A 27,979-nucleotide genomic window follows, 5' to 3' on the forward strand; every position below is an offset into this window, starting at 1 on the left:
CATTGGCCTGCTAAACCCAGGGTTGTGAGTTCAATCCTTGAGGGGGCCATTTAGGGATCTGGGACAAAAATCTGTCTGGGGATTGGTCCTGCTTTGAGTAGGGGGTTAGACTAGATGACCTTCTGAGGTCCCTTCCAACCCTGGTATTCTATGACAGGATATTGGACTTGATGGACCCTTGGTCTGACCCGGTATGGCCATTCTTATGATACCTCAAGTCCTGTAATTAGGAATATCTTGCTGTATTATCTCCTGAATCTTCTATACTTGCATATAAACATAAAATATGGCTATAATTGGTGTTTTTATATCTTTTTATCTTTCTTTATATAGGAATTAGGGCTGTCAAGTGATTTAAAAAATTAATCATGATTAATCACGCTATTAATTACGCTGTTAAACATAGAATACCATTTATTTAAATATTTTTGGATGTTTTCTACATTTTCAAATATTGATTTCAGTTACAACACAGAATACAAAGTGTACAGTGCTGACTTTATATTTATTTTTTATTACAAACATTTGTACTATAAAAAGAAACGTCAATTCATCTCACTGAAGTACTGTAGTGCAATCTCTGTATCATGAAAATTGAACTTACAAATGTAGAATTATGTAAAAAAGAATAACTGCACCGAACAATAAAACACTGTAAAACTTTAGAGCCTACAAGTCCACTCAGTCCTACTTCTTGTTCAGCCAATTGCTTAGACAAAGGCCTGGTCTAAGCTGGGTGGGGGAGATCGATCTAAGTTACCCAACTTCAGCTACGTAAATAACGTAGCTGAAGTCGATGTACTTAGATCGACTTACCGTGCTGTTGTCACGGAGTGTGGGGGGGACTCAGGGCCCTGCACCCCCGGCTTCCTGCGATTCACCATGACTCTCAGCCAGTAGGTTGAGCAGAAGGTTTATTTAGACGACAGGAACACAGTCCAAGACAGGTCTTGCAGGCACAGACAACAGGATCCCCCCCAGTTAGGTCCATCTTGGGGTCCCAGGGCCCCACAGCCCCCTTGGGGGGTCAGAGCCCCGTCTGCCTCCCAGCCATCTCCTGAAACTCTGCCTTCAGCGACCCCTCCCACAGCCTTTGTTCAGTTTCCCAGGCAAAGGTGTCACCTGACCTTTAACCCCTTCCTGGGTCTCATGTTACATGCTCAGGTATTCGCCTTCGGGCAGACTCCCATCCCCCAATGCCACACTCCCCTGCCTTCCCAGCCAACACTCCCCACTCACCATTCAAAGACCACATTAAGAACAGTCCCAGTTCGTCACAGCTGTCTTCACTACGGTGAGTCGACTGCTGCCGCTCCCCCGTCGACTCTGCCTGCACCTCTGGCGGTGGTGGAGTACAGGAGTCGACCGGAGAGCACTCGGGGGTCGATTTATCGCGTCTAGACTAGACACGATAAATCGAGCCCTGCTGGATCGATCGCCGCCTGCCGATCCGGTGGGTAGTGTAGACATACCCAAAGACACATTCAGTGCTGGGGGAGGACGGCAGTGGGAAGGAAGCAATGACATGTGCAGGAGGAGGGTGAGGGAGGTGTCTTGCTGCTGCTTCTGGAAGGTGGTTTCTGGTACTTGTAACCAGGGAAAAATTAAGTCTACATGAACCCCAATGTGCCTCTGTTTCCCTTTTACAGGTACGGGGTCTTAGACTTGCTATCAGGGTCTATCACCTGAGGAAGCAGCTCCTGTGTCCCACCCCCCTCACACGTGTGGTGTAAGAAAAGAGGAGAGACAAAAGTTATGTTTGAAAGAGGGGAGTTTTGTATGAAGGGTTAATTACAAGACGGGGCAAGGAGAAAACCGTAAGCAACACAAACACTCCGCAACCAGTGGACTGCAACCAAGGAGCTTGAAGCTCAGGCCCAATTTACCCCTCCCTTGGCAACAAGAACAAAACAGATCCAACCCCCTCTATGGCCCCTGCTAATCCCTGTCATCTCTGGGCAGGGCAGATGGTGGCGAGTGGTGGGTGCAGGACGTTCTGCCCTCGGCCGAACGCCGGCCTTTGGGAAGAAACGCTGGATCTCGACCGCTGGATGGTGACAAGCGGCTGGGACCGGAGCTGCGGATGGACCAAAGGACCCTGGGTGGTGGGTCAGTTGTTGGTGTCACAGAATCCTTCGCAGCTCTCGATCCGGAGACCTGGGCAATAGCCTGACCGCACACGGCTGCCCCCCGGACAGCGCTGTGAAGACGGGGCACAGTTCTTTATAAGACATGAGTGGCGGGAAAGCTCTGAGGGGACGGCAGTTACAAGCCAGTTCCAACTGGTTTGAACCAGCTGTTCGTGCCACAGCTTTGGCGCCTTAATTTTCCCGCCTCAGGGGACAAAATGGAGATTTGACTCCATTTTGAAAAGTCCCAAAGTCCATATTGATGAGGGGGGAAACCATATAAAAAATCCTGATCCTAGACATTTAAAATCACTTATTATATAAAATCACCAACATACTGGGCTCGCCAGGCTGGCCTCCTTTTACTGAGCTAGGTGGGCTCCCTTCCGCTGAGCGAGCCCTTGTTTGCAAGGGAGGGTGGATGTTACCTCAGGGACTCACCACACTGCAGGGGAGGAGAGGCTGGTGCAGGGAGGCTGAGCTCACCAGGCCATGTTCTCTATGGGGTACCCCGGAGCGAGCGGCTGGCTAGGGCAGGGGGGCACGACGCAGGGGGGTTGGTACCGGGAGTGAGGGGCCGGCTGGGAACAATAGGGGCCGGGCTGGGTAGGGGGACAATACGTCCCGTTTTGGCCAGGACAGGCCCCTTCTCCAGCTCTGTCCCGGCCGTCCCTCCTTCTTCGCCAAACCTGGGCGTTTGTCCCGGCTGCCAGGCAGAGCAGAGAGAGGCGGCTGCTGCCCAGGGACAGCTGAAGGAGCAATGCCCCTGCCCGCCAGCAGGGAAGTGGAGAATTTGCTGTTGGCGGGAGGTGCTGGCTTCAGAGCTGAACTCTGGGCGGTGAGGAGCTTCGGGACGGGATCAGCCTCAGCTGGGGGAGGTGTGGAGCTCGGGGTGGGGGGGTGGGGATCAGCCCCTGAGCTCGGGATGGGGGTCAGTCCCAGCCCAGGCAGCACGGGACTCGGCGGGGGAGGGGTCAGCCCCAGCTGCAGGCGGCATGGGGAGGGCGGTGCGGGCGAGCCCTGCAAACGGGGTGGGGGGCTGCTCCGGCGAGCCCCTGACTGTCCTGTTGTTACCCCACTGTCTGTCACCTCGTCTCTTCCCGCCCCCTGGTGGCGGCGTGTGTTACTGCGCCTGACCAGACAGGCTTTTGGAGTATCCAGCCCTGAGGGTCTGTTAATTGTGCTGTGCGTTAATCGCAGGTGTTAATGGCAGTTAATTGACAGCCCTAATGGGAATTAGATACAATTTCCTGTCAGCTAATTTCTAAGTAATAATTTACAAAAAACCTCAATCATTTTCAGGTGCCTAAGTAGCTCCTGGAATCACAGTTAAAGTTGCCCCCCCCTCACCAAAATCTGAAATGGCCCCCCTGGGCTCCTACCATGGCCTGATTCAGGCCTGGCCGGGGGTGGGACCTCGGGGGGAGAGGAGGAGCAGGGGACCGGGCCCCATGGCGAGTGGAGCTAAAGCCCACCTCAGCCCCGCACTGGGAAAACGTTTCCTCTGCCAATCTGCGCCTGCCCCAGGCTACTGCGCTTGTGTTAAAACATGGGTGGCCGTGAGGGACCTGACACGGAGTATTTTGAAGAAGGTTGAGTTGTTGAACCCACTGTAGCTCCCTCATTCAGTTAAAGCTTTGACACCCCTTTCTGCTGGTGGCACAGGGTGTGGGGTGTGTTAAAGGGGAGGCCGTGTGGCCCTATCACAGGAGCGGAGACCTGAAGCAGTTGGCACCTCTGGGGGCTGTTTACAGTATTCAGTGACTCCCCTTAGTCCCTCTCCCACCCACACACCCTTTCGCGTTCCTGGAGACTTGTGGGACCCTCCCCCATGGACGAAGACACAATCATACATAAACCTTTCAGAAATGTCACAGTGGTCACCGAAGATACTGCGTGGGGTTGCAATGTATGTCACAACATGATGTCTAATGGCCAATCAGAACACAGGACTTCCTAATGCTCTTTTGTCATTTCCCATAAATTATAGAGTCACCTTTCTCCAAGAATAGGTATGGGACGGACTTTAGCCTTCAGATTGGCAGTGATAAGGTTAGATGAAATTATAATGCCCGTGAACTCTTGCCACGGACTATGATGTTTACTTATCATATTAGCTCTATCCTCAGAATGAAACCTCCCAACACAAAGTGCAAACTTGAATGGCTTGTGTTGTTTTAACAGTTGGAAGAGCAGCTCATAGACCTCTCTCTGTAATTTAAGAAGAGAACCTTGTGGCAGCCTGCATGAAAAAGTCCTCAGGGCAGACAGAAAATTGCAAAGCACTACCTATGGGATCCTCCTAGAAAGAAAAGGACAAAGCCACTCAAGTGTAGCGCTATAAGTTACAACTCACCATAGTCAGTATATCAAAGACGTCTGACAGATGTAGAAGAGTCAGCGTGATTGACTTGATCTTCACCCCTGATCTGGAGAAGGTCCTGTAGCAATGTAGTCTGTGTGCTACACGCTGGCTAACAACCAGACTGACAGGAGTCAAGGAAATCTGAGGTCCCCCCAACTAGCACTAGAGTGGCCTGGACAAAAGATTCTGGATGAACTTTCCCTTAAAAAGGAGATAATAGGGCAAGAACTGAGAAGATTTTTACTGTCAAAAAATGATTTCTTAAGTAAGGGCTGATTGGTCGCTTTCTTGCCCTAAATCTCTTCTGATAATAGGCCCAATGTCTCCCAGTTGGATTGATTAGAGTCTAACTCACGGGTTCTAACCCAAAGGGCAGTAGGAACTTCCACTCCCTTGGCAAGTGACAGTGGCTCACACTCAAGCAGAGATGACAGCGTTTGTCCCCCACAGATAAGTCCACTGCTCTGGAATCTGAAAATTTGGTCTGAATCTGCATGTTATTGTCTGAGAAATGGGTTAAAGCCCCTCACAGTGAAAACTACTTGATTGCATACGTCACTGGGAGCAACACAGATCCACCAGGCCTTTTTGTCACTTGGAATAGCTTTGCCGATCAGGACTTGGCAGAAGTTAGATGAAGGCTAAGAAGCCCGTCTGTGCCTCCTGCAAAGCCCTTGGCACAAGATATCAACATGTTTTCATGCTGCAGTTGGTGAGAATCAGGCAGTGACTCCGGCCCCCATTGTTCCAGCCCCCTGTTTTCCCTCTTCCTCAGTCGCAGACCATGTGTCTATCCCCTGCTGAGCTGTGGGAACCTGGCGGGGAGGACGATATTTAGAAATTATTGCATCAACCACAGAGGGCAAACACTGAGCAGAAAAAAAGATGGTCACTGCCCCAGTCATTGGGTTGAGGGGGAGGGGCATGACTCTAGGATCCTCCCCTTCTAAAGGCTGGAATACCACTGGCAGCCCACAGTACTTTGCAAATGTTCCCAGAACCACCTGCTGCAGAGAGCTGTGCCATGAGCTAGGCTCTAGGTCCCTCTGGAGTCCCACAACACAGTGACCCAGCGATGGCGGGAAGAAACGCTGTATGGAGCTGGGTGTGGGTGTGGCAGGTGCTGTTTTTCAATCAGCTGTTCTGCAGAGTGGCCGTGCTGCACCATTGCAGGGACCAACAGCGTCAGGTGCTGCCACTCCACAGTCTGTCCTGGTGCTTCCTCCAGGGGCTAACTCAGACCAGAAGGAGTTTCCAGCCTCCCAAGAGTAGCATGAGACAATGTACACGTAGGAAAGGCCTGTTTGGGTGCAAAGTTCAGAATCAGCCCATTTCTGAGAACAATAAAAGGAAACTAAATTCCTCTCTTCTCTGCAGAAGCAGCCATGGCTGCTGCGAATCCAGCGCAACTGCTCCTAGGTGAAGTGACTTGTTCGGTGTGTCTAGATTATTTTAAAGATCCAGTGTCTCTAGATTGTGGGCACCATTTCTGCCAGGCCTGCATCACTCGGTGCTGAGAGGCATTGAGTACAAACTTCCCCTGTCCTGAGTGCAGAGAAACCTTCTCCCAGAGAAACTTCAAACCAAACAGACAGCTAAGGAATATTGTAGAAGCTTCCAGAATGCTTAAACTGGAGCAAACAAAAGAACCAGAAGTTGGGACAGTGTGTGAAAAACACAAGGAGGATTTAAAAGTCTTCTGCCAAGAGGATCAAACACCCATTTGTTTGGCTTGCCACCTGTCCCGAGATCACAGAGAACACACTGTGGTTCCCATAGAGGAAGCTGCCGAGGATTACAAGGTAAGAAATCACGGGACGGTGTAAAAGCTGGAATGGCCAGGAACAGCATTTTAATAAAAAAATTATGGCAAAAACCAGCGGATACCATTAGACCCCCCTTACAAACAATACTTTAGCAGTGAGACTTATAATACACTGTTATTAACCTGTTCTTGCTAAAAACCATTTTTAATCCCAGTAAGGACCCAGAAAAGTCAGTTCTGAATTGCCCAGGGGCGGAAATGTATAACCTATAGCCCAGTACTATTACAGTGGAACTGCTGCTGACCTGGGACACACATTCTGCTAGAAATGAAAAAACATCTTGTGTGGATGTGTTGTGCACTTGTCATGAATCAGCGCAGCCATGGGAATTGCTGGATTTTCCTGAAAAAAGGCACATGAAAAGGGAGAGGAAAAGTCTCCTGGCTGAAATGTGGAATACCAATAACATCTGGAAGCTCCCAACTTGCAGAGATTTCAGGGACCCGGCAGTACTGACACACAAACCCTTCCAGGGGACAGTGAAGGTCATACACATCACTAAGCATTGGGACTGATTCTGTTTTTCATACATTATTTTTTATTTCTTGTGTATTTTTGAGGAGAGTCACTCTCGTATGGGCAGGTGAGACATTAGAGTCTGTTATTTTTCACTGGTAATTTTTAGATAGGCCTAAATGTTTCTGCTCCACAACTTTTGACAGTACAGATGGCATTGTACGACCATGAGATCTCAAAGGATAGTTTCTCATATTCCTGTAGGGCACACATGAGTCAGGTGTTTCTTCTTGTCCCAAATAATGAACAATCACTTTGTCCACATTTCCACCAAGAACTTCATATCCATATCTGTGACACAAAACCTCATCTGTATCGATCAGTCTTTGGAAATATCTCTTCCTTACCAGAGGCTACCCCTGTAGGGAAAAGATGGCTTCCTCCGTGGATCCATTTGTATTGATCACACCTCCAGTCATCTTTTTTGTCCTTTTGCCCTTCATAACTATATGCAAGCAGCTGTCCATTTTTTGGCTTAGAAGCTGGAAGACTCGATATTTTGTCTTTTATAGGATTTCTTAAAATGTCCAGTGCTGCTTGCAGTGAAAGTGTCCCAATTTATACATAGAAACTAAACTACAAATACTGGAGGAAAAAAAGACTAACCAATCTATTTTATTGTATTTGTGCACCTGTGAATTTTAGGTTTTGTTAGATCTTCTGCAAAGCTTTGCAAAAATCAGATTAGAGTTACGGGTGAGACACACACCGACTGGACAATCGTTGAGACAGAACCAATGACAGAGTAGGATGATTAAAGTAGAATAATGTATTGCATTTAAGCAACACAGACTACCAACTCAGTGATTGGCAACAATGATAGGGACCTAGGAGGTTAGTGGCCTATTCTGAGCCTACTTTTGTGCCATGCAAGTGTACAGACAGGATTTCCACGCCCTCTAAGCAGCTCTGTGCATCCGCGACACCGACTGAGAGCTACGTGCCGGGGGAAGGTCAAGGTTCCAAACTGCAGAGGACCAGAGGTGAAAACGGGGTGAAAACAGGTGTTCCCACAGGTACATGCATTGTGAAGCAGCAAGAAAGCGAGTATTCGCCCCCATGGAATACCCACCCTGTCCCCCTCGCTGCCTGCTCCCTGGCCCCATTTCTGTGGTAACGTCTGAGCTGGTCTATGAGTGAGCACTGAAAGTGCTCAGTGAGGGAAGAGTGAGATCAGAGGAAGGAAATGGACTTGCAGGGGGCAGAGAGACAAGGTGGGGGAGGTGATATCTCTGATTGGACCAACTTCTGTTGGGAGACAAGCTTTGGAGGCCTACACAGAGGTACACAGAGAGAGGCAGTAAGTCATCTGCAAAGCAAAAGGGAGCAAGAGAGACTCAGAGTTTTTCCCCAGAGCCAGGCAGTAGGAGGCAAACAACTCATTGCCATCCTCTGGGCCCCTTCGGAACAGAGTGTTTGATTAATAATTAACCCTTCATTGCACAGGAGCAGGCAGTGAAAGGCTGGTTTGGCCGGTGTTTTCAGTAGTACTGTGCTGCTCTCACTTGTGTGACATGCAGCATTTCTGTCCCCTGGGCCACTTTGGAACCAAGTGATCTGGGTGGTTTTAGTAATAAAGCGAATTATCCCCCAAAACCCGGGTTAAAGGTCGGTTCAGACGAGTTTCTCATTAGCATTGTATCAGTCTCCCCTGTATGTGCTGCATGTAAAACTGGTCTGAGCCACTTCAGAACTGACGGTTCAGGCTCCTCCTTGGTTTTAAAGTGGTTCTGGGCTGGAATGGGTTAATGACAGTCAGCTGTGAATCAGTTCTCATGACTACAATAACGCTCCCAATGTCATCTGTTTCCGCGGAGGTGTTTCAAATCAGTTTTATTTATTAAAATGCCGTTCCAACCCATTGCCCTTTATTTTGGTCCGTGAGCCACTTCGGAGCTGAGTCTGCGGGTGGTTTATGATAAAGCTGTTTGTTGAACAGGTGGGTTGTCAGCGGTGTTCTGTAGTACAGCATTATTCTCAGTTGTATTGTGAGTATCATTTCTGTCCTCTCCCCCCCAGAGCCCAGCTGTGGAGCCCTCCCCGGCCCAGACACTCAGACCCCCCTCTTCCCCCAGAGCCCAGCTGCAAGGTTCCCCCCAGGCCAGACACTCACAGACCCGACCTCTCCACAGCCCAGGGATCCAGAAGGAGAAACAGCCTGATGGTGGGTCCCGCTTGCACAGAGTTTCCTGCTTGCTCCTGCCCCCTTCCTTCCCGCGGGGCGTGCTGGGAACTGCAACAGCTGCTGGGAACACTCCAGTTCCCTCCCCGTGGCATTGTCTCTATTTGTGAGCTGGGCTCTGCCAAGTCCAGCAGCCCCTAGTGGTGGCCAATATCTCTGCAGCCCATTTCTGTGGGGGGAAAAGGAAATTTTGCATGTCCAACATTAATTTCTGCAAAATCCTGCATTGCGCAGTGGCGCAGAATTCCCCCAGGAGTACAATGTGTTATGAGTCTGTTCTCATCACTAAAATATTGCTCTTAACTGTCTGTAAAAGCACCTGCTGGTTTTTGCAACATTGACTAAAATGTTGTTCTGGGCCTTTCTGGCTCGTTCCAGCTTTTACTGGAGACATGGCTGCCTCCCTCTAGGCATCCGGACGCCTATTTCCCACCTAAGCCCTAGAGCCATTCACAGTCTGGAGGAAGACAGGCGTTCGGCTGCCTAGGTAGAGTGTGGGGCCCAACCAGGTAGGTGGCCTCTGAGCAGACCTGCCAGATCAGGCCCCCTAAGCTGCTACACACAGAGGCAGCCTCCCTCCTGACTTTTAGCCCAGGGGTTAGGGTACTCAGCTGGAAAGTAGGAAACACTGATTCAAGTCCCTCCTCCACCTGATGAGGAGAAGAGATTCGAACAGGGATCTGTCATCTCTCAGGGGAGTGCCCTAACCATGGGCTCTTGTGACATGGGGCTCCCTCCCTCTTCCCTGGAGAAGCTATTCCACTGGGGATAAAGAGTCATCTGGGCCAGAGATAGAGAGAGAGAGAGAGACCGCTAGTATGAGAGTGACTGTATAGTCATGTGATTAGAGCACTCACCCATTTTATTATGTATTTGATATTCTTGCAAATATAAATAAGTGGCGGGAAATCCTCCAAAAAACAACCAAAACTAAACCAGGTTTTCTTTTGTTAGGACCAGATCCGGAGCCGTTGGTGATTTTGAAGAAAGCGAGAGACGCGATCTGTCATTTAAATTGAGTGGGGAAAATAAAAGCCATGAACTGCTGGTAGGTGCCGTTATTACCCAGAAGCAAATGTGCACAGGGCCATTATCAACACACGGCTTAGTCTGAGTGTCATCAGAGGAATAGTGAGTAACACGTTCTCAGCCGTGAAAGATGATCACTTCTTATTCTCATTGTAAAGAAAAACTGTTCTGCTTTAATTGAGAGTAAGCGGGAAAGTGTAGCATTAAGAAAGAGGTTTAATAATCCAAATATTTTCACTGATAATTCCAGTGTAATTTGTTTATGTAACAGTAGTTTCTCCTTTAGTCTTTCAACTAGGGTGACAGACGTCACGATTTTATCGGGACTGTCCCGATATTTGCTTCTTTGTCCCGCCTCCCGACCAATGTTTGGTCGGGACACTGGACAAAGAAGAAATTTTCCCTTCCGCTCCGGCGCTCGGGCCCCCCCGCCCCGGCTCCGCCCCCTCCTTCCCCCATTGGCTCCCTCCCCAAATCCCCGCCCTGGCCCCGCCTCTTCCCCAGCATTCCTCCTCCCTCCCAGGCTTGCAGCATGGCGGCGCAAGACTGGAGAGAGGGGGTGGCGGCGGCGGTGCCTGGTTCCTGGAGCTGGTGAGTCAGCTCCAGCACCCGGGCACCGGGCGGGCAAGGGAGAGAGACGGGGGGCTCAGCTGTGAGCCCCCCCGCCGCGCCAGAGGGCTTCTGCCCGGGCTGCTGCACCCCGGGGCCGGGAGCGCAGCCTGAAGGGTGCTCCAGCCCAGCAGCCCGCGGGGCAGCGCGGTGGGTCCGGTCGGGGGGCAGCGCGGAGCAGGCAGGGGCCAGGTGGGCGGCGCGGGGGCCTGGGCCGAATCCCTGCTGCTGCCGGGGAGCCCCGCGCCTCTCCGTCCCGCTCGCGGCTGCGGCTCCTTCCCGGCGGGACGCGCCCCCCGGCCTGCCCCACTCACATGCGGCACGCGTCCAGCTGCTCCTTCCCGGCGGGAGGGAGACTAGGCACGGGGGACACGCGCCGCATGTGCCCGGGGCAGCGGGAGGCGCGTCCCGCCGGGAAGGAGCCACAGCCGTGAGCGGGAGGGAGAGGCACGGGGCTCCCTGGCAGCAGCGGGGATTCGGCCCCTGCTGCCCCCCCTGGCTCCTGCCTGTTCCGTGCTGCCCCCGCCCAGACCCACTGCGCCCCGCATATGCCCATGGCGGGCCAGGGGGCGGGAGGCTCCGCGGGGACTCCCGCATATGCCCGTGGTGGGCCAGGGGGCGGGAGGCTCCGCGGGGACTCCAGCATATGCCCGTGGCGGGCCAGGGGGCGGGAGGCTCCGCGGGGACTCGGGGAGGGCAGCGTGCGGGGCCTGCTAATGCCCCAGGCCCCTTAAAACTTTTTTTTTTGCTCTGTCCCCCCACCCCTTTTTGCTCTGCCCCCTTTTGGCTCCGCCCCCTTTTTTGGCTCCGCCCCCGTCCCGATATTTTATAGTGGTAATCTGGTCACCCTACTTTCAACTAAAGCTGGTTGAAAATTTTCAACCAAAAAAATCTTCCTGCAGATAAAAGGGGTTTAGTAGACAACAGCTGTTTTCATGGGGAAAAGTCACTTGCAACAAATTTTTCAATTTTTTGACAGGAAATTTCAAAATGAAACAAACATTTTTGTGTCATTTCAAACTGAAATTTCATTTTGCTTTTAAAAAGCTGAACATTTTAAAAACTTTCATGTTTGTTTTTCATCTCTTTCTCTTTTTAGTCCTTTCTTCTCCTGTGTGCCACTAAAATGAATAATTTCCAGTTTTTTTCCCCCTTAGTTTTTCCTTTTTCTTTTTGCCACTTTTTCAAAACTGGGAGATCTTTTGAAGAGGTACAGAGAGGAAGTACTAAACAGAAAAATGTGGGGGGGGAATGAACATTATTTTGTTCCATTTTGGGAAAAAGGAGAAAACTTTTGAAAAAAAATTCTATTTCAACATATTTTTGAAACAAATCAAAAGAAGTTCCATTCTGAAAACTGAGAAATGGAAACAACTTTGAAATTTCAATTATTTTTGCAAATTTCCCCACCCCCCAATTTTTTGGCCAGCTGCACTTTCAACCAAGATAACACAGCTGGACAATCAGTACAGCTGCTCTAGGAATCTGCTCCCCAGAGGAGGAGGCTGGTCACTTAGTAGGGTTACCATACGTCCGGATTTCCCCGGACACGTCCGGCTTTTTGGTCCCCAAATCCCCATCCGGGGGGAATTGCCAAAAAGCCGAACATGTCCGGGGAAATAGGGAGGCTGGGATCTCCGAATTTGTGTGTGTTGGTCGCCCGCTGTGACATCATCTCGGTGTGACACTCGGCTCCTGCCCAGGGCATGCTGGGGGCTGTAGTCCGGCCGGGCCTCACGCTCCAGGGAGAGCCGGGAGAGGGGAGCGGCCGAGAACTACAACTCCCAGCGGCCCCTGTGACGCGACCAACCTGCCCCTGTGAGGCAGCAAGCCGTCGGGGAAGGGGGGTGCAGGCCCCTGTCCTTTGGGTGGGGGGTGTCTCTGGGTGCCGCTCGGCAGCCAGCGCCGGGTGGGGGGCGCCCCCGGGGGGGTTGTGGACGCCAGCACATTGCGGGGAGCCGGCACTGTCTGGATTTGCATCCCCCTGGGGCTGGAGCTGCGCCCCGGCCCCGGGCACCAGTCACGGGGCGGCCGGAGGGGCCGGGGTGGCTGGCAAGCCTGGGGCATGAAAGTAGGGTTACCATATTTCAGCAAGCAAAAAAGAGGACGGGAGGAGCCCCGCCCTAGCCCCGCCCCTGCCCCTCCCACTTCCCGCCCCCCCCAGAACCCCCAACCCTCCCCCCGTTCCTTGTCCCCTGACTGCCCCCTCCTGAGACCCCTGCCCCTAACTGCCCCCCAGGACTCCACTCCCTATCTAAGCCTCCCTGCCTCTTGTCCCCTGACTGCCCCAACCCTTATCCACACCCCCACCCCCAGACAGACCCCTGGGACTCCCACGCCCCATCCAACAACTCCCCACCCCCTGACAGCCCCCCCCAGAACTCCCAACCCATCTAAACCCCTCTGCTCCCTGTCCCCTGACTGCTCCGATCCCTCTCCCCACTCCTGCCCCCTGACAGCCCCCCCAGAACTCCCAACCCATCTAAACCCCTCTGCTCCCTGTCCCCTGACTGCTCCAATCCCTCTCCCCACTCCTGCCCCCTGACAGCTCCCCCCCAGAACTCCCAGCCCCCCACCCCCCCGCTCCTTGTCCCCTGACTGCCCCCTCCTGGGACTCCTGTTCCTAACTTCCCTCCAGAACCCCACCCCCTACCTAAGACTCCCTGTTCCTTGTCCCCTAACTGCCCCCTCCTAAGACCCCCCCCAACTGCCCCCAGGACCCTACCCCCTACCTGTACCCTGACTGCCCAAAACTTTCTCCACTCCCCCCAAAAAGCCCCCCCCGTTTCTTGACTGCCCCCTCCAGAACCTCCCTGCCCCTTCTCCTGCCCCCTGGCCCCCTTACCCTGCTGCTCAGAACAGGGTGTTGGGCTCTGTGCCAGCCGGACATGTGGCTGCGCTCCCCAGCACAACAAAACCCGGTCCCTGGCCCTGCACAACAAAACCCGGTCCCTGGCCCTGCACAGTGCTGCCGGACCGGGCTGCAGGGGAGAAGTGCCCTTGTATCAGCACAAAGTGCTCTCGCTCCCGTTTTGCTACGCTGCATGGCAGAAACCGCTCCCAGTTGCAAAAGGGGAGGGCTGCACTTTGAGCTGATACACTTGCTCAGAATGCAGGGCGGATCCGGCTCCTCTACAGCTGCTCCGGAGTCCAGCCCGGGACTTTCCTGCAGCCCTCCCAGCCGCTCGCTCTGCTCTGCCGGGGTAGGGGGGAAATCCCGGACATTGTGAGTGCTTTACAAATTCCCCCCGGACGCTATTTTTAGCACAAAAAGGAGGACATGTCCGGGTAAATCCGGACGAATGGTAACCCTAATGAAAGGAGCCGCTAGTCGGGTTGAGCTGCCTGGAGGATGTTGTTGGGGTGTGTCTGCGGTGTGTCTGCGGGGCAGGATCCCACCCTCCACCCGCGCCCCCCGTGTCTCCGTTTACTTTCCTGAATGGAACTGGTGAAAATCAGTCGGGCTGCTGCGTGCCCTGTGAGTCCTGTCCATAAACCATGACCCAGGGGAAACGTTACCCAGGTCTTGTTTCAGAGTAACAGCCGTGTTAGTCTGCATCCGCAAAAAGAAGAACAGGAGTACTTGTGGCACCTTAGAGACTAACAAATTTATTAGAGCATAAGCTTTCGTGGACTACAGCCCGCACCTTCATATCTTGTGAGGCGAGGCAAAGGTCAGGCTCCTAGCCACGCACCCCACTTGTGATACACAGCCATAAAAATACTTTATGCTTGTAGAGCTCCTGCAGCCTGAGCATCACAAAGCGGCAAGTGGAAAATCATAAATAGGTGGAAACGGATCGAGCGTAAGGCCTTGGTGGCGCAGGAAAATTCTCTCATTTTAACAGTACCAGTAGAATGAAAGTGGGACAACTTCCTGGCATGGACTTGGTATCAAAGTGCTTGTACCAGTATAGAATTACATCCACACTTGGGGTTGTACTGGGATAACTAAATTGGTTTAAAAAAAACTATACCCCTAACCAAAATAGTTACCCTGGCACAAAATCTGTGTAGATCAGGCCTGAGTGACTTGCCCAGGGTCACCGAATGAGGCAGTGGGATAGTCAGAAATGCAGTGCCAGAAGTCCTGTACACTAACAGCTGTCCTTCAGTTTTAGCAAAATAGCTACTATTGTTTCCATTCTGTCCATCCAAAAATCTGCAATTCAGTGGATTTCAACTATATTAAGGCTCTCCGAATTTGTGTGTGTGTGGGGGGGGGGGGGGGTCACCCGCTGTGACATCATCTCGGTGCGAGTTGTTAGTTTTGCTGCAGCCACTCGCACTCGGGGTCCCCCGAGCGTCTTAAGCCGAAGCGCTACCGGCTTCACGGTTTGCAAGTTACTGTACCAAATAACTGAACCAGAGAACTGTATTTAAGCGGTGAATGTGCTTTGACACAAATACTAAATAGAACCATGGTTACTACCTGGCCCTAGCGGAATCCCTTCTCCTTGACCATCATGATGCTATTCCTACCTCACCATTATTCCTAATCATCAATATTAATTTTCACTGCATTCTCCATGGTTTAGATTTATTTTCTTGTTTAGAATAAGGTCCCAATCTTAACCGCTTATTTGTAGCATTACCACCATCATCATCATTACTATTTGTATTACCATGGATTCTTAAATAAAAACATCTCCTATAGATAACCATGTCTCCCTCACTAGCCGCTTGTTTTGCTCACAGACTTTTCTCTGTTTCACCCTCACTTTGTAGGTTTTACAAACGTTTTACAGTTTATGAAGCACTTAGCAACCCCCAACCAAGAACAGAGCGGGAGGGAGAAGGGGGAATGTGGGGTGCTCAGAGGAGGGGGCAGAGTTGGGGTGGGGACTTTAGGGAAGGGGTTGGAATGGGGGTGGGGAGGGGGTGGAGGCAGGGATGGGGAAGAGGCGGAGTTGGGGCGGGGCCAGAGCCCCCGTGGAGTGTCCTCTTTTTTCAGTGTTGAAATATGGTAACCCTAAAGACTTAGTGCCTAAGACAAAGCCCAAGGACGTCATTGGAAAGACTCCGGGTCAGTTCAGTGAGCTTTGGAACAGGCCCTTAATGGTATCGCTGCTAGACATTGCCAAAAAGGGGTCTTCCCAACAGCCCAATTTGTGCTCAAGGTCCCTGTGTGGCTTAAAATCGAAGATTTATGGTGTGCCAATTTTTATGTATCCAAAACTGTTTTCAGAATTCATGAGAACAAATGATGGAGCTCAAATTTTAGTACTTTTTTTAAAAATGCTCTTTATGTCTCTATGTATTTTGTGGACAGATTGTGTTCCCCAGTTCAAGGCTAGTGCTTCTTAGTTTGGGTTCTACTGTTTCCTCTACTAAAATAATCCTTGCCGGTCCAGTTCTGAATCCCACACCTGCTGTGCTTCCTAGAAGAATCTGGTTTTCTAGAAGCCACTGATCTCAGATTATTCGAATCATGCAAGAAAAATTCATATTCTAAACACCAGTTAGGACTCTTGAAAATCTATTGGAAAATCTTCTGTCTACTGAGCATGGAGAATGTTCTCCATAAAATGTCAGAAGTTAAATTCTGTGAGGTTGCAATGACATGATGCCATGTGCATAAAATGTCCCATTGCTTTATAAAATGTCCCATGACTCACTCCGTAGTCTTGTCCTTGACCTGTGCTTTTCCTGTTCGTATCTCGTTATTTCAGAAACAGCTAGAAACTGAGAAGCAGAAGACTGTGTCTGAATTTCAGCAACTGCGCCAGTTTTTGGAGGAACAAGAGCGACTCCTGCTGGCCCAGTTGGAAGAGCTGAATAAGGAAATTGAAAAGTCAGGGGCTGAGTATGTTGCCAAATTATCTGAGGAAATATCTTCTTTCAGTTCCCTGATCAGTGAGATGGAGCAGAAGTGCCAGCAGCCAGCGAGTGAATTCCTGCAGGTGAGACAGTGTTAGAAACACCCCAGAACCTTTCACAGGGCAAGAAAGTCTCCTAACTCTTCACTTTTGGAGTGTAGGAATGAAAGGTCAGAACATACAGTATTGCTAAAATATACATTATTTTTCCTTAAGGGCTTGATAAAATGCCCATTAAAGTCAATGGAAATATACTTCTTGAGCACAACGAGCATTGGATCGAGCCCTAAATGAAAAGAAATTCTTCTTTTGAATTCTAGTGGGAGAAAACTCCAAAAATGGCAAACTCCAAACTCTGTTCTCCCTGTCTCATAATGCAAGAACAAAAGGACATTCAATAAAATCAGAAGGTGACAAATTCAAAACTGATCCAATGAACGCTTTTTCACACATCACGTAATTAGACTGTGGAACTCATTGCCACCGGATGTCATTGAGACCAAGCATTTAGCAAAACTCAAAAAGTGATCAGATATTTATATGGATAACAAGAATATGCAGAGTGATATTAAACCTCATGCTGCATTGCTTCAGGCAGTCACTAACTATTAGAGAGAAGGATGAGAATGTAGGAGGCAGATCATCTTACACCTTCCTCTGAATCATCTGGCCCTGTCCACCTTTGGAGACAGAATACTGATTAGATGGACCTCCGGTCTGAGCCAGTCTGGCATTTCTTGTGTTCTAAACACTAACTCCAAAAGATTAAAGATGGAATGGCATCCCTCCCTCTGGACCCACTGGAGTCTGCAGGAGGGGATCTTCCCCACACCTGTGAGTGTTCGGGAGATCTTTGTTCAACACATCACAAGACTGAGCCCTCTGATTCCATGTGCCAGCTGGTTATCCACATGTCATTACACAAAGAGGCTGTGTGCCCCCTGCCTTTAATTATGGAAATAGCTAAGATTGAAGCTAAGATTCCATTTAAAGCCTGATTTTGCCACTTTTTCTACACACCACAAAAAGGGAAAATATTGGCCTTAAAATTCACACATGAGGTCTGAGGCTGTTGTGATTTTTCTGCCAGAACTGACGTTAGATAGGAGCTGTTCATTAATTATGGTAGCCTGAAAGTGTAACTAGTGGTTAGAATTCCAAAAGCCTTCTAATGATTTTATTTTCAAAATGCCTCTAACTAACAAAAAAAGAAAAAATGGCGAGACATAAAATGTAACATCCTGGACTTCTCTAGCTGATATCTAGGGTCAGATTCTCAGTTGTGACCAGTATCTGCTGTGGGCAGCATTCTTCACTCCTCAGGTTTCCTGCATTGAACCTGGGGTGTAGGATAGTGATTGGCCCTCTGTTACTCTGTACCCCACACCCATTGTTCTCTCCCAGCCCTAATTTCCTGTGGATGTCAAGAAGCCCACAGGACGGGTCTTCAGAATGTTTGTGGGCGAGTGGGGAGAGAGTTGACAGCTCGGGAGCAGCACAGCATGGGGGCATCCCTCCCTCTGGACCCACTGGAGTCTGCAGGAGGGGATCTTCCCCACACCTGTGAGTGTTCGGGAGATCTTTGTTCAACACATCACAAGACTGAGCCCTCTGATTCCATGTGCCGGGTGGTTATCCACATGTCATTACACAAAGCGCCTATGTGCCCCCAGTACAAACTTCCTGGGCCCAGATCCTGCAGTCCGAGCACTTCTCCAAAAGAGCAAAGGCAGCACATGTAATGTTTTGTTTGCATTAATAAATAACAAATCATTTCGCTTTGAACCTCAAACTGTGAAGACAAAGTGAGTCCCCTCCAGAGCAGGAGGGATCCTTAGTAAGAGAGATGGGACTGAATTTCCTTTTATCTTTCTCCTCTAGGACATCAAAGGCACCTTGAGCAGGTAGGTGGCTCCTTCTCACTCTCCCTTTCACTCCCCAATGCAGGGAAGGGATTTTAAACATGAGATGTGGCTCCCCATGGTCCAGCAGTGCAGAGTGTGGGGCTGGTTCCCAATCTCTCTCCGTTAAATCTAATCTTGGGGCTGTTGTTATTCTGACTAGACTCCAGAATAGAGCAGCCTGAGAAAAGAGTGATTTACCTACAGACAGGGTATTGATTTGTAGTGTAGCTGGTGGAATGGAGACCTCAGCAGATTGGGGATGGAGGATGAGTCTCTCATTTCTAGGTCATAGACTCCAAACTCCACCTAGGTTCGTAGGGGTGGAAAGTCAGGGCCATCTGATGACTATTCAATGAGCTGTTTGTTAATTGTTTCTAATTATGCAGTGAGCTCTATCCGTGTGCTGGGCGTGGCAAGAGATATGATGGAAGAGACATTCCCAGCTCTAAGGAGTTTATAATGTGCTATTATCAGTAGCACTATGGCAGTGCCTAGCGGCTCAAGGCAAAACCAGGGCCCAACATGCTGGGTGCTGCACAGACACACAGACAGAGACAGTCCCTGCCCCAGGGCGTTTACAGACTAAATAGACACAAGAGACAAAAGGCGAAGGGAGGAAGGATTAAAATCGATTTAAGGGGACATTCGATAAAGACAAAGTGCTGCACTTTGGAAGGAAAAATCAAATGTACAACTACGAAATGGGGAATCACTGGCTAGGCAGCAGGACTGCGGAAAAACTTCTGGGGGTTCCAGTGGATCACACATTGAAGGAGTCGGCAGTGTGATGCTCTTGTGAAAAAGGCAAATGTCATTGTGGGATGTTATCCCAGGTTGCTGTATTCACCGCAGGTGGTGCCTCCTCCTGGCTGTTCGGGGGATTAGCTCTCTTCCAGGGCCAACCCCTCCCCTTGCCGTCTCTCCCCCGTTGTCTCTCTCTCACTCTGCAGCCTCCTCTCTCGCTCCAGCAGATGCAGCTTCCTCTCCGTGACTCAGCCTCCAGCCAGATCACTAAATGGTTTCCCCTTCTGGGGTACAGAGTCTCCCTGGTCCCACTGCCCAGGCAATGCCGCTCCATCAGTGGCTGGTAGGGGAACTCGAGCCCACCCACTGCTCCAGGTCCCAGCCCAGGGACCCTACCACATGCAGGCAAGGTCTGCTCTCTCCCTGGGCTGCTTCCTACTCACCTCCCATAGGCTTTCTTCTCCACCCTTCTCTTTTATAGGGGTGAGACGATGACCTTAGCAGTCCCTTCTAGCCCTATAATTCTAAGTACTCCCTTCTGTCAGGGCCCGGCTCCCAGCATGCTGTTCTTCCCCTGGGTTCCCTCGTTCCCTTTCGAATGCACAGAGGGGGGCTGCAGACAGGGCTGGCTCCAGGCACCAGCTTACCAAGCAGGTGCTTGGGGCGGCCACTTCGGAGAGGGCTGTTCTGCCAGCTGTTCGGCGGCAATTTGGCGGATGGTCCCTCACTGCTGCTCGGAGCGAAGGACCTCCCGCCGAATTGCCACCGCAGATCGCGATCGCGGCTTTTGTTTTGTTTTGTTTTGTTTTGTTTGGCTGCTTGGGGCGGCCAAAACCCTGGAGCCGGCCCTGGCTGCAGACTTCTCACTGCAGCCAATGTCTGTTGCCAGCTTCCTGGCTTTATCCTAGCCCAGCCCCCACCTGCTCAGCTGAGTTTCATTGTCCAATCAGGGGTTACTTCTCTGGCCTAAACCCCTCATGTGTGGCCTGTCTCACTAATCTCCTCTTTCTCAGCTTCCTTCACTCTTTTCGAGGGCTGATGTGGGGAGAACATCCCACCACAGATGTATTAACAGGAGTGTCAATGTCAGACACAGGGGGACGTTGTTAAATAAATAAATTAATTAATTAATGGAGATATCCCATCTCCTAAAACTGGAAGGGACCTTGAAAGGTCATTGAGTCCAGCCCCCTGCCTTCACTAGCAGGACCGAGTACTGATTTTGCCCCAGATTCCCAAGTGGCCCCCTCAAGGATTGAACTCACAACCTTGGGTTTAGCAGGCCAATGCTCAAACCACTGAGCTATCCCTCCCCACACCCGTCTTGCCACTGTGAAGCCTCAGCTGGAATCCTGTGTCCAGTTTTGGGCACCGCACTTTCAGAAAGATGTGGAAAAATTGGAGAAAGTTCAGAGGAGAGCAACAAAAATCAGAGGTTTAGAATGGATGAGCTATGAGGATCGGTTGAAATAAATGGGTGTGTTTAGTCTAGAGAAGAGCAGACTGAGGCAGGGCCTGATAAGTCTTCAAATCTGTCTGAGGCTGTTCTACAGAGAGCGGTGATCACTTGGTCTCAGGGCTGGCTCCAGGCACCAGCTTAACAAGCAGGTGCTTGGGGCGGCCAAGGGAGAGGGGCGGCACCTGAGGCAATTCGGAGGCGGCAGGTCCCTCACTCCCTCTAGGAGCGAAGGACCTACTGCCGCCGCCGATTGCAACTTTTTTTTTTTTTTCCCAATTGCTGCCGCCGATCGCGATTGCTTGGGGCGGCAGAAATGCTGGAGCCGGCCCTGCTTGGTCTTCAAGTCCCCTGAGGGCAGAACAAGAAGTAATCGGTTTAATTGGCCACAAGGGAGATTTACATCAGTGTGACGGGTTCCCAGGGCGCAACCTGGACTGTGGGACTGGGGAGCCCTCCAAATCCCCAACCTGGGCTGCCTCTCGCACTGTGATGCTGATGTCAAGCTACAAGCCTGACAGGCCCTGCGCTGACACAGACACCTACGGGCAGGGACCCGCCCAGCTGTGTTACATGAATCATCTCCCAGCCATTGATGAACCAGCAATAGAAGGCACCAGCCAGTTCCCCCCAGCTTCAGCCCTGCCCCCCAGAACTGCACCGACTCACACTGCTCAAGGCTCCCTCGGGCAGTGCAAGTTCATTCAGTAGTTTGCCGTCCCTCAGTGTGGAGTGGACACACACTGGCCTTTGTAAGCTGAGAACCCCTGTGCTAGTGGACTGACCATTGTATGTATCCAAAGAACTAGATAAGAACATAAATTATCTTTGAAATGGGTTAGTGGGTCTCACACCAGGTCCTGGTACGATGTGTGTCTACATCACCACAAGGATTGTCACTAATTATCTCCCTTAAATGGTGTACAGGATATAAGTCAGGGGATCCTGCTCAGCCACACGCACAATACAAGACCGAGGGGATGTTCAGTGCAACTGAAAGGCAACTAGTGTAAAGCTGAGAAAAGGAAATACCCTTTTTTCACACAATTCATTATTAACCTGTGGAACTCATTGCCGCACGATATTACTGAGTTTCATAAATGCCTAAAGTTGAAGGCGAGAAAGGACTGTGAGATCATCACATTTGATCTCCTGTATATCACAGCACAGGCTCCCACTTTCTCATTCCCCTGGGGGTGTTAGACCCCTGCTTGGCCCCGGGCCCTTCCCCCACTCCACCCCTTCCCCAAGGCCCCGCCCAGCCTCTTCCTGCCCTTGCTCCACCCCCTCATCCCCTGGGTATCCTGCCCGCTGCTGAACAGCTGATTCCCGGTGGGTGGGAGGCGCTGGGAAGCACGGGGAGGCGCTGGGAGTCAGGGCCAGCTAGCAGTCAGGAGGCAGTGGGGGGTAGGGGGGGAAGCTGATCTGTGGGGCTATTTTTCTCTGTGGGTGCTCCAGCCCCAGAGCACCCACTGAGTCGATGTCTATGTATCACAGGTCCTTAAATTTCACCCCGTTATTCATGTATTCACCTCAATAACTTGTATTTGACTAAATCCTAACGTGTGTTGACTAAAGCACCTTCCAGAAAGCCAGTCAGTCTAGATTTGAAGACATCAACAGACAGTAACGCTTGAAGCTCCGTAGAAGTGTGTGTGGGGGGCCACCGGTGCCCAAACCATGGCCCCACCCCTGCTCCGCCTCTTCCCCCGAGACCCTGCCCCCTGCTCGTCCTCTCCGCCCCCTCCCCCCATCACTTGCCTTTAAGGCAGGTATAAAGGGAGAGTGCAGAGCTCTCCCACTTCTAAATTTGATGGGGCCACGGCCCCTGTGTTCTGGCGCCCATCCAGAGATGGAGAATCCACCACTTCCCTTGGCAGTTTCTTCCAATGGTTAATCCACCTGCACTGTTAACAATGTCTGTCTGATTTCCCATTGGAATTTCTCTGGCTTCAGCTTCCAGAAGTTGGTCCTTGTTGTGCCTTTGTTTGCGAAACTGAGGAGCCCTTTAGTACCAAGTCTGTTCTCCTCATGACGGTATTTATACCCCACACTCAAGTGCCAGGGTTCTCTCAGTGCAAGGCATTTTTACCAGCCCTCAAATCAGTTTTGTGGGTCTTCTCTGCACCGTCTCCACTTTCTCAACGTCCATTTTAAACTGGGGACACCAGAACTGGATGCAGTTTTCCAATATCGGTCTCACCAAAATGAAGGGGAAGCTTGTAGTGTCCAAGCTGGGATTGGACCTATTCCTGGGGCAATAGAGACTTTAAGCCTCCAGGGTCTGCTGAGCTACAACCATTCACTGGAGTAAAACACATGTTAGTAAAACACAAATATGACCGAACTCCACAGCGAGTAACACTGGGTTGTTCTTCAGATGTGAGAGGGAGACGTTTCAGAACCCAGTGGCCTTTTCTTCTGAACTGAAATGGAGAATCTGGGAATCTTCTCAAAGAAATGCATCTCTGGAGACCATAATGAAGAAATTCAAAGGTAATAAACAGTCACCTGGGGGATTTTCTCATCTTTTTTACACTGATAATTGACAGAGCTGGGGAAATCTCTTAGGGACAATGATTGTGGATGGAAATAGTCAACTAATCATTTGGAAGCTATGAATTCCCTCCTCAGCTCTCAATACAGCACATACACACTGGGTTCGGGGCCTACATTCGCACTCCCTGGGGGTTTCCTTTCCTAGCAGCTATGAACGTTAACCTGAGCTTGGGCTTCCTGCTGAATTCACTGTTTTTGAAGTATGTTTGTTTGGATTTTTTGTCTGCAAGGCCTCCGGTGTCACCATAGTCCCTCTCTTGCTTTGGAGCAGGGCTGGGGAACATTTTTTCTATCACGGGCCATTGACTCTCGGAAAAAACCAATCCCGTGCCACTCACCCGCAGGGGGACAGAGAGGGGGCACAGGGGCTTCCCCCCGCAGCAGGCCAAGCCGGCGCTCTCGGCTCCAGCCCCACAGGGGGTCTAGGCAGTGGCGCTGGAACAATTTTTACAGTGGGGGAGCTGAAAGCCAGTGGTCCCCAAACTTTTTACCTGGCACCCCCCTTACCCCTGTCTGTGCCCCTCTCCCCAGAGCTGGGGCCAAGACTGGGCCATGACTCCGGGAGGGTGGGGCAGGATGTGGACAGGGGTAAGGGAGCTGAGGCTGGGACCACATCTGGGGGCTTGAGCAGAGCCCTGGGTGCAGGGCCAGCAGACGGGACCCTGCGTGCGGTACCAGGGGCAGAGCCCAGGGCAGGGGTCCAGCAGCCAGCTGGGACCCTGGGTGTGGGGCCGGAGGCTGGGACCCCACGCAAAACCTGGGGGGTGCTTCAGCACCCTCCACACTCCTAGTTCTCACGGCTCTGCGCAGAGACTCGGGGCTTCCCCCCTGCGGCGGGGAGAGTCGGCACTTGCGGCTCCAGCCCCGTGGCGGGGGAGGGGACCGGTGTGGCTGCGGGCCAGATGAAATTTAGCAACAGGCCGGATCTGGCCCACGGGCTATAGGTTTCCCACCCCTGCTTTAGAGATTCTCCACATTTTATCCTCCTGAGCTGGAGATGAGACCACCAGGGCTGTCAGGAAGGATGAGAAGTTTTACTAAGTACTAACGGTACAGGGGCAGATTTAAAGCTGATTGAATACTAATCAGTGAAAAAGTGTGTGTGTGTGGGTCTGTCTGTGAATTATGTGTTGGTTTCAGAGGGTTTCTCTACACAGCAATTAAACACCTGTGGCTGGCCCGTGTCCGCTGACTCTGGCTCACGAGGTTCGGGCTCGGGCTGGAACCTGGGCTCTGTGACCCTCTCCCGGCACAGGGTCCCAGAGCCCAGGCCTCTGCCCAAGCCCGAGCATCTACACCGCAATAAAACAGCCCCAGTGCCCAAGCCCTGCGAGCCCAAGTCGAGTGTCATGGGCCAGCCATAGGTGTGTAATCGCTGGTAAAACATCTCTGGGTCTGTCATGTAACCTTAGGTCATGTCCTTAGTTTTTAATGTTTGTGGTTATTTTTAGTGAGGTGTGTAATGGTTTGTACTGGTCTGAATTGCACTTAACCTCCTTAACTAGAACTTCATAATGTTTGTTTTCTTTTCATTTTGCTTTTGTGTTAGAACATGAACAATGTGAATATATCCCTAAACATGACAACCTGACATTTCGTCTTTTTCACCCTTTTCTTCCTCTAGACTCTCTGTCGTCTACACAGCGGTTGGACAAAGGTAAATTTCTGGGATTGAAGGGGAAGTGAAAAGTTTCATATGAATTATGGTGGCTCATGGCAGCACCGTAGTTCAGGTTTTGTTTCAATTTAGCATTTGACAGGAGCTGAGCAACATATTACTGGTGGCTGCCCAGATCTTTCCTAAAAACAGAAAAGTCGATTCGTTTCTCTATTAGAATTTAGAATTTGTAACTAGTGGTTGGGTTAAGCAGATGGGCTGGGGTGCAGGAGAGGGGGCGAGCAGCGTATCTCCATAGAGATCTAAGAGTTTAAAAATGAGCCTTTTGGAAAATCAGAGAGGAACATCTCACCTCATTTTCAGAACTCTTTATGCCCATACATCACATCCCCTGGCAATATTATTATTATTAGCAAATGCACAAGGGATACAATGAAGAATGGGAAAATTCAACATATAAAAATAGACATTTCTGTTTCCTCTCTCTACTTTATAAATCAAAAGAAAAAATGTTCAAAATGTCAGAAGGGGTTTGGTAGACATCACCTATTAGCAGACATGCCAACTCTCACGAATTGATCGTGAAAGATGCGATTTCTGAGTAAAATTAAGCCTAACTCATGATCTCACCATAGAGCCGTGGCTGAAAAAAAATCCCGACATTGGAGAGTTCTAAAAACGAGGTTTAATTTTACTTAGAAATCCTGTTAGCTGCCCTGGGCATGGCTGGGGCTCCCGCTGTCACCACCCCAGTGCGGCTGTTCCCCTGCCTAGGGAGGGTGACGAACTCTAGGAGGAGCAGAGGTGAGGCTGGGAGGGCTTTATTATGGCCTGGGAGCTGCAGGGGGCCTGAAGTGAGCGGGGGGCTGATGGGCTGGGGGGCTGTATTGCTGGTGGGTTCTGAGCAGATAGGGTGAGTGCTGGCAGGGTGAACTGAGGGCGGTGGGGTAGGGGTACTGAACTGATGGGGCGGTGATGATGGGGGCTGGGGGACTGAATTGCAGGGGGTTGGATGGGGACAGAACTGATGGGGGTCTGGGGGACAGGATTAATTGCTGGGCAGGAGACGGGCAGATGGGGGGTGAGAGCTCCTGCAGCAGGAACCAAAATCACCTTCTCCAGTACATGTGGGCGAGTGGGCAACACTGACTGTCACATGCGCACACCCTGGGGAGGGGCCAGGGGAGTTCAAACATCAAGAGACTGACCTAGAAACCACAATAGAATCCTTTAAACATGTCATGATTGTTGGGCCAATCTCATGAGATTTGATCCCTTGAAGTCGGCAATACTGTATTAGCCATTGCATAGCCCTGGGGCCAGCAGTGTGGGGTTTGGAAAGTCCCCGATAGACCAGCACAAGCCAAGCAGCCGTTCAGTAAGTGTGCGGTGTCTTCACCCCCCCACAGCTCCACACAGTCCTGGGGGGCTAGGGGGGTCTCTGTAAAAGCAGGTTTTCTAGTGCTCAGCTGGCTGATCGTTAGGGGGTGGGGGGGCTCTGCAAGGAGACGGGCTGTGCAGAGTCACATCATGGGACAGGGGGACGCTGGATTCCCTGTAATCTGCTGGGAGCCTCCTATGATGCCAGGATCTCTAATCACATCTGTGGGGAGAGGTGGGTGCAGGTGGGGAAAGATTCCAGGGCCTGATTGTCAGGCCCTTTTGTGCTGCTCTGTGCCTGGAAACAGTCCCCAGAAAATAGCTCCGGTGCAAGGGAGCCCCTCCCTCCCCCCCCCCACTCCGTGTGAAGTTGGCACAGGGGCTCCACAGCAACTCTGCTCCCAGCTGTTATTGTAGCAGTGGGTTGGGGCCATGCTGGGGGTCAGGGCCATCCCTAGGGGGGTGTGGGGACCGTGGTGGAAGTGACGGATTTGTCTCTTCTGGGATCGACTGCGCCGGCCAATCGTACCGGCCCGTGGAGCCCCCCAAAGCGCAGGGCCCAGAGCGGTTGCCCCGATTTGCCCTCCCCAAGGGACGGCTCTGCTGGGGGCATAGACAGGAGGCATCACACTCTGGCTGCTCTCTGCTTTGCAGCCCTGAGGCCCCTGTAACGAGGGGCCAGGGAGACTAAAGGAAGGACACAGGTGGCTTAAACCCACCTCCCTCTAACCCCCCTTGTCTTTCCCCCAAGCACAAGGATGGAATCACTGAGACTCAGACGCTGGGTCTCGGGGCCTGGCTCAGCGGAGCTGATCCCTTTACTCTGTCACTGAACTGGCTCTGTCGGGGTGTGAATCCCCCCTGCCCATGGCTGAGATCTCAGCGCTGCTCCCCAGGCAGAGCTGGGGAAATCCTGGAGGCAGGAGGTTGCCTGGTTCACTCCCCAGCTGGGGCAGGTTCTGTCACTGACAGACCCTGCCCCAGGGCTGAGCTCTGCCCCTCACGCTCTGATTCTCTCTCTGCAGCGAACGTGACTCTGGATCCAAAGACGGCCTATCCTGAATTCATTGTGTCTGAGGATCGGAGAAGTGTGAGATGGGGACGCACACGGCAGACTCTGCCCGACAACCCGGAGAGATTTGACACTGAGCCCTGTGTGCTGGGCTGTGAGGGATTCACCTCGGGCCGACATTACTGGGAGGTGGAGGTGGAGGTGGAGGTGGAGGGGTGGGGATTCTGTGTTGTGGGGGTGGCCAGAGCGTCTGTGAGCAGGAAGGGAGAGATCAGCCTTAACCCTGAGCAGGGGATCTGGGCTGTGCAGTGCTCGGGGGATCAGTGCTGGGCTCAAACATCCCCTGAGCAGCGCATCCCCTTCCCCCCAGGCCGGGCACCCTGCAGGATCCGGGTTCATCTGGACTATGAACGGGGGCAGGTGGCGTTTTTCGATGCTGGTACCGGGGACCAGATCGTCACTTTCCCGCCAGCCTCTTTCGCCGGGGAGAGAATCTGCCCGTTCTTCTGTGTTGATGCTGTTACTGTCCGGCTCCTCTAGCCCCCACCCGCTGATCTCTAGGACCTGGAGGACTCAGCCAGCCCAGTCAGACAGGGCTGCAGGGGGTGGGGGTGATGCTCTACCCGTAGCTCTGGCTGTGGAGGTCTGTGTGAGGCTCCAGGCTGGTCTCTGTGCTCCTGGGAGGCCAACGCTGTGAGGAGTTGGGGGGTCCCACCAAGGAACGAGGGAGCCCCCCCGTGGGAGGGACCCAGCCGAGGGCCAGGGAGAGACCCCTCAACTGGGGGGGGGCAGGGAGAGGCCTGGCTGAAGGGGCTGGGGGGAGGGGAGAGC

At 51.7% G+C, this 27,979-nt stretch overlaps 1 pseudogene; it reads left to right on the plus strand.

The window, feature by feature from the left end:
- The first annotated feature begins 3,118 nt into the window (after positions 1-3,118).
- Positions 3,119-27,976, plus strand: LOC101942013 (zinc finger protein RFP-like; annotated as a pseudogene).
- The last annotated feature ends 3 nt before the right edge of the window (positions 27,977-27,979 follow it).

Source organism: Chrysemys picta, chromosome 12, assembly GCF_011386835.1.
Source record: "Chrysemys picta bellii isolate R12L10 chromosome 12, ASM1138683v2, whole genome shotgun sequence".
In the NCBI taxonomy this organism is placed as follows: domain Eukaryota; kingdom Metazoa; phylum Chordata; order Testudines; family Emydidae; genus Chrysemys; species Chrysemys picta.